Source organism: Melozone crissalis, unplaced genomic scaffold (assembly GCF_028551555.1).
Source record: "Melozone crissalis strain CALT ecotype California unplaced genomic scaffold, PUWL_Pcris_2 ptg000231l_1, whole genome shotgun sequence".
Lineage (NCBI taxonomy): Eukaryota > Metazoa > Chordata > Aves > Passeriformes > Passerellidae > Melozone > Melozone crissalis.
The window spans coordinates 2090681-2097311 of record NW_026535993.1 but is presented as its reverse complement, the minus strand read 5'-3'; positions in this window follow the sequence as shown (position 1 = coordinate 2097311).

Here is a 6631-nt window from a genome sequence, read left to right as displayed (position 1 = left end):
TGCAAAGGGTGTGGGTGCTGGGCCCTGCTTGGAGCTGCCAGATGCAGCTGGAGCAGGCCTGAGAGAAGTAAAGAGAGTGGTAAAGAGAGAGAAGGCAAGAGCGTGGTAAAGAGATGAGAGAGAGAGAGAGAGAGAGGATGAGAGGGCGAGGTTCTCGTTACAATACAATAAATCATCTTCTGTGTTGAATATTCTAATTCTCACTAACCAATCTAGTACAAGATACAAATCCTATAGCATTTACATACAGCCTATAAGAATCATTACATCACCATACTGTTTTACATTTTAAACCCTAAAAACTCCTCTTTGGACCCCTTCTGCCAAGCAAGTGGGGTCTGCTCTGACCCTTGGAGCTGTCTGCAAGCAGGGGGAATTGTTTTATCAAAAGGGGATTACCTTCAGTTGGACATACCATTGTTTTCCAGTTGTTCAGTAACTGTGGTATCTCATAGCTTGCTTTCATTTCAATCTTGCTTATAGTTTCTATATCCTCAAAATCTTTGGCCAGGCAATCATATTTATAAGGCTTTCCTGTTTCATCTTCCCCAGCAATCCAGTTTGTTTTATGGCTTAATAATGTTATAAGTAATAAATGATAACCCAAATCAATAATCAATAAAAAAGTTGTTTTGTTTTTGAATTCGCAACCAAGATTCGGTCTCCGATAGCCACAATCAAAGGGACAGCTTCGAGCCCAGGATTGGCGCTGGGTGAACACTGATCTAAACTCTATCGCTTTGGATCCCCTCTGCTCACAAATGTTGTCTCCTTCGGGTTGGTTTTATACAGCTTTTTCCACCTGGGACAGAGTTTCTCCTATTCTTCTTGTCACTTCACATATTTATGTAGATTCCTTTTCTGTGTGCTGGGCTGGACAGAACTGTTTCTGGGAAGTGATGAATGCTGATCGTCAAGTTACAGGAACGTGGCATTGGGATTCACACCCTTGAAGACTCTGACTATCTTGATCATAGATACTTACTGAGGATTCATTGCTTGGGTGTCTCTGGACTGTCCTGGGAAAGGGCCCATCTCTGCACAGAGCCATGTCTTTTTGTTTGCTAATTAGTTTTTTCTCTCCACTGCCATCTGTGATTTCTCAATTTGTGAAGCAATCTTGTCCCCAGCTGCAGCTTGTGGTTTTAGATCTTTAAGAATTTTTTTGTACAAGCACAACTTGTTTCACGTATATTTTACACAGGCACAAATTATTCCATAACATATATCACAATAAGGTGAGGAATTAATGGATCTTTAACTTCCGCTGGAAGGCAGGCACATGGATTCAGAGCTATCACACACTACCTGTGTGGTTTTGGGCTTACTTTAATAATGGTACTTGCTATGAGGAAATGACACTGGGGAACTTTTCTCCCAGCCCTTCACCCAGCTCTTTGGGTCTGCCCCACCAGTTTTCAAAGGGTTCAGACCCACTCTAAATGCTACTCATATCATAGAGTCGTTGGTGTTGCTGATAGGCCTGTTCTATTTAGCATTCAGAGATAAGGGAAGATTAACCTGGATAAAACCACGCTGACACCTGCCCCAGAGACAAGGGATGCTGCTGCCCCAGAGCCTGACCCTGCCCCACAGCCCACCTCAGAAATGAACCACCCAGACTGGGTGGGGGTTCTGGTGAAGGAGATGGGCCAGATGCTTGTGGAGGATTTTATTGAGTTGGTTAGCTGAGAAAGGCCATACTGACTTAATGCCGCTGGTTAAGCTTGAAAGGGAGGTCAGCAGTCTCTGATTCAGTGACTGCTGACAGGCAAGAATGCCGGATGGCCTTGCTGCAACATGAGGAAAGGGAGGTGAGATTAGTCCTGAATATCTGCAGAATGTAACAGAAGAATAAGCACAAGAATGTAGAAGTAGGTGTAGTTGCTGATATGTAACTAACCAATCCTGAGCTCAACTTTTGCAATATGTATGAAGCTTATTAAGAACTATATTTAACCCGCCGTATTCGATCAATAAATTGGACTTGGATGAACCAATTGGTGTCTGGGTCCCCTTCCTCCGACAATGGTGGAGAATGCGGGCAAAGGCAGCATTCTGAACGTTCGCTCTCTTGGATTATAAATTCGCCACGGTCGGGGAAGTTGGGTGAGAGTCCTTGCAGCCGGGACGGTGCCGGATTTTAAAAGCACCCTTGAGGATTACAAAAGGTATCTCAAGTCTCTACGTGTCGCCTGAAGCCTGGAAGGCTGCAACAGCGCGCGCTGATATATAGGTATGGATAGGCAAGCGACATACGATTCCTTCTCCTCATATTTAGAAAGGCGAGGAGTAAAAGGGATAGATTTAAAAAAGGAATTACCAGGGTTATTAGCTTATGGTTATTCTAAAGCAATTTTTGCTAATTCATATACAGTTCATGAGATAGTAGAGTGGAAAAAGTTTGGGGATATCCTGTGGGATGCAGTGTTAGATGATGATAAGTCAGCAAAGAAATTTGGCAAGTTATGGCGGGTGGTGTATAACACGTTACTTCAGCAGATCTCTGAGAGAAAGGCAGCAGAAAGGGCGACAGAAGCTCATAAGAGGAATATAGGGTATGGTCGTGAGGATGATCCCTTAGCACCTTCTGTAACTCAGATACTTATGCCTAAGGGTCCCCAGCAAAATGGTGTGGAAAATTTTCCCTTAGATACAGTGGAACCATCTGCACCCTTCCTGTCAGAGGGGGAGGGCGAGTTGGATGGTGGAGGTAAGAGCAAGCCAGCTTTGCCTCCGCCGCCAGCTTCAGGCGGGTCGGATGGTGGGGGTGGGAGCAAGCCAGCTTCGCCTCCGCCGCCACCTTTGCCTCCGCCGCTTCCCCCGAGCGGGCCGCCTCCGCGGGGGGGCCACTTCCCCCGCGCGAGTCGTCTCCGGTTTCACTGTCAGCTCCAGCAGCGGGGGGGCCGCTTCCCCCGCGCGAGCCGGCTCCTGCTCCACCGCCTTCCCCGTGCGAGAGCTCGGTCTCGGTACCGAAGTGCCAGCAGCATAGCACCCTTAAAAAGTCAGATCCCATCCCGGGGGCACACAGTGACCTATGGGGGGAGATGGCTAAACAGAGGAGGGAAGCTTGGGCTGCTGTGGCAAAAGAAGTAATGCAGATGGGGGATGGCGAGGCGGTGGAAGTAGCTTCTAATCTTGCATGTCTGGTCACATACACACCACAGTATGATGCACAGGGGAACCTTACACATAATATAGCAGAATATACTCCCTTAGATTGGAAGATGTTAGCTCAATTACGTTCTATGGTTAGTTTGGAGTAAAAAGTGAACCTGTTAAGCAAATGCAAGAGTGTTAGCTACTTTAGGGGCAAATTGGACTATTGAGGAAGCTTTAGAGCGAATGGCATTAATGCCAACAGCTTCACAGGCATTTATAGTAGAAACTTTAAAGGAATTAGGATTAGGGTTACAAAGGCAAGCAGAGTCTACTCAAAATCAGGTGTTAGCTGCTCAGAATCAGGTGTTAGCTGCTCTTGCTCCTCTCCGAAGCGGCTCACTGGCGGACACGCAGAGCTCGAGACCATTCATCAAGTGTTACTGATGCGGCAATGAGGGACATACGCGCCCAGACACAAGTAGCCGCCGTGACATCGGAGACATCAGCTGCTGCCGTAACATCGCTGTCACCTCCTGTCTGCAACAGCAACAGCAGAGAGCCTCGGTTTGGATTTATCAGCAGCAGTAGACGTCACACTAATGACGAACAGGCCTGAGAGGATACAAACTGGAGTAAAGGGTCCTCTTATATTAAATGGATAAAGATGTGGAGCATTGTTATTAGGACGTTCTTCAATAACTATGCTGGGATTATTTGTATTGCCTGGTGTTATCGATGTGGATTATACAGGGGAAATACAAATCATGGTTTACACCCTTTATCCTCCTATTAAAATAACAAAAGGACAACGCATTGCACAATTAATACCACTATCACAAATGACATCTGGTATACCATCATTTGCTGGACAAACACGGGATGAAAAGGGTTTTGGCTCTACTGATGTTACACTTTTAACTGTGGATTTACAAAATAGACCAAAACAAAAAGTGGAAATTACCCATGGGCATCAAAGCATAACCCTTTATGGATTATTGGATACAGGAGCTATTACAGCTTTTACAGATGCAGGAAAGAAATCAAGGCGTGCTGCTGTCACCTGGCAAGAAAAAGGACAATGGAAGCATCAACTTCTTACAGCAGATCCTGCAGATAGTTTACAAACTTTGGAATTGTTAGCAGTAGTATGGGCAATGTCTAACTTACAGGAGCCTTAAATGTGGTCACAGACTCTATGTATGTTGCCGGAGTAGCCAGACGAATAGAGGAAGCAGCAATTAAGGGAGTGAATAATAAACGATTGTATGAGTTATTGATACAATTAAGGAAAGCTTTACGAGAGAGAAATGCAGTGTATTCTGTGATTCATATTGGGAGTCATAAATGGTCTGAAGGTTTAGGAGAAGGGAATGAACGTGCAGACAAATTGGTTACTTTACCCATTGATAACTCTTGTCCTATTGACAAGCATACATTGGCCAGAGAAGCACATAGCAGATATCATCAAAATGCAAGAGGGCTTGCAAAACATTTTGAGCTGAGTTTATCAGAAGCTAAAGCCATTGTTAGAGCATGTCCAATATGTAGTTATCATAATGAGGGAATAGGTTTAGGCATGGGAGTTAATCCTCGAGGTTTGGAAATAAATGAAAAATGGCAAATGGATGTTACACAGGTACCTAGATTTGGTAAAGTTAAGTGTGTGCATGTCACTATAGATACATATAGTCATTACATATGGGCTACGGCTCAGGCAGGAGAAAAAGCTACACATGTTATCAGGCACCTGTTAAGTTGTTTTGCTGTTATGGGAGTCCCAAAGAGTATCAAAACAGATAATGGTCGAGCTTATGTGAGTGCTAGGGTCCAGAAATTCTTGAATCAGTGGTCTGTTGAGCATGTGACAGGTATTCCACACTCTCCTACTGGATAGGCAATAGTGGAAAGAGCAAATGGTACCCTTAAGCAGTATATTGAGAAGCATCAAGATTTAACAGACCCACAATCATGCTTAGCTAAGGTTCTGTATGTGATCAATCATTTATGTATTTTTGGGGAAGACGATATCCCTCCTGCAATTAAACATCATCCGAGGTCAGGTCAGGAAATTAAAACTCGACTACAGGATTATGGGAAAAACCTGCAAAAGTATTATACTGGGGTCGGGGATATCTTTGTGTTTCCTCACCTACAGGACCTTTGTGGGTGCCTGCTAAGTGGACTAAACCTGTTTTTGATACAGCCTCTGGTGGACCACCTCACGGAAGAGGACAGGGAGTGACTGGGGAAGAAACTGTTTCTAGTCCTACGACCACTACTGTTACAGTTGAAGGGACACTTGAAAGTGTTGGACAAAGCACTGATACGTCACTATCGGACGGCCCAGGAGCTGATTGGTTTTATTGACTCATTATCAACTTTTCGTTTAACAAATCCAGCAAAGGAACATTGCCTTGACTGTTATGATCCACATTGTGCTGCCTGGATTGCTCTACGTTGTGGGGGTTGTGATAATACTTTTTGGATAGAACAATCATTATTATGGGATTTGTGGTGCCACATTTGTAAGCACGAGCACACGTGGGGTAAAAGCTGGCAAGATGAATTAAGGAGACAAACAGGGCTAAATGCATATGTAGCTTTAAATCTTTATGAGTCTCCTGAACAAAAAATTCTTGCTTATTATCAATGGGAAGTACAATGTGTTGTAAATAGAATTGAGGTTCAAAGTAAAGTCACGTATAGTCTCTGTAAGGTGTAGAAAATTAGTACCTTTAACACAACGCTCTATTGTAGGGCCCTTCAGAGGGAATCCTGAAAGAGCACTAGACTGCTGCAGTGAAAAGTTCCAAAAATTAAGTTTGCAAGTAACAGTACCAGTAAAGTTAGGAGCAGCAAAACTGAAAGCAGATAAGAAAAAGAAGGTAAGATGGGGAACAACCTCATCTAAATAAGGCTATTAGTGATTGCTAATTAGCTTTCTATGATTAGGGCAATTTCACATCTATGGGACTCTGCCTTGTGGGATGATGTAGCTCCATGGGACCCTGTTTCGTGGCATGCTATAGGTGTTGAAGAACAAGAACAGTGATTATGAGATAAGATACATTTTGTATTAAAGAAGGAGCTTGAATTGGTAGCTGTGTATAGTAAGAAAGCTGAAGAGGCTTTGCAATCACCGCCATTGAACTGGTTGGATTGGATCACACAGATAAATTTTAATACTGATCCTTTCCTATATACACTTCCTTGTTATGTTTGCAAAAAGGATAATAATAAGTGCTATGCTTGGGTAGCTTTGCATTGTGCTGATTGCAATAAGGTTTACTGGTATTCACAGAGGACAGTAGGAATTTTATGGTGTCACCCTTGTTTTGGGAAGTGGATTCGATATTCTTTCTGGTTTAGATCTCTTGAACAAAGTACTGGCCTGCCAGGAAGGGCAGGATTGGAGCTTTTTGAGAGTGCAGAACAAGTGGTTATAGCATATATTAGATGGAAATTACAGCAAGTACTTAGAGAGCTTGAAATTACTACATCCTCACGCATCATAGCAGCTCGCTATAAA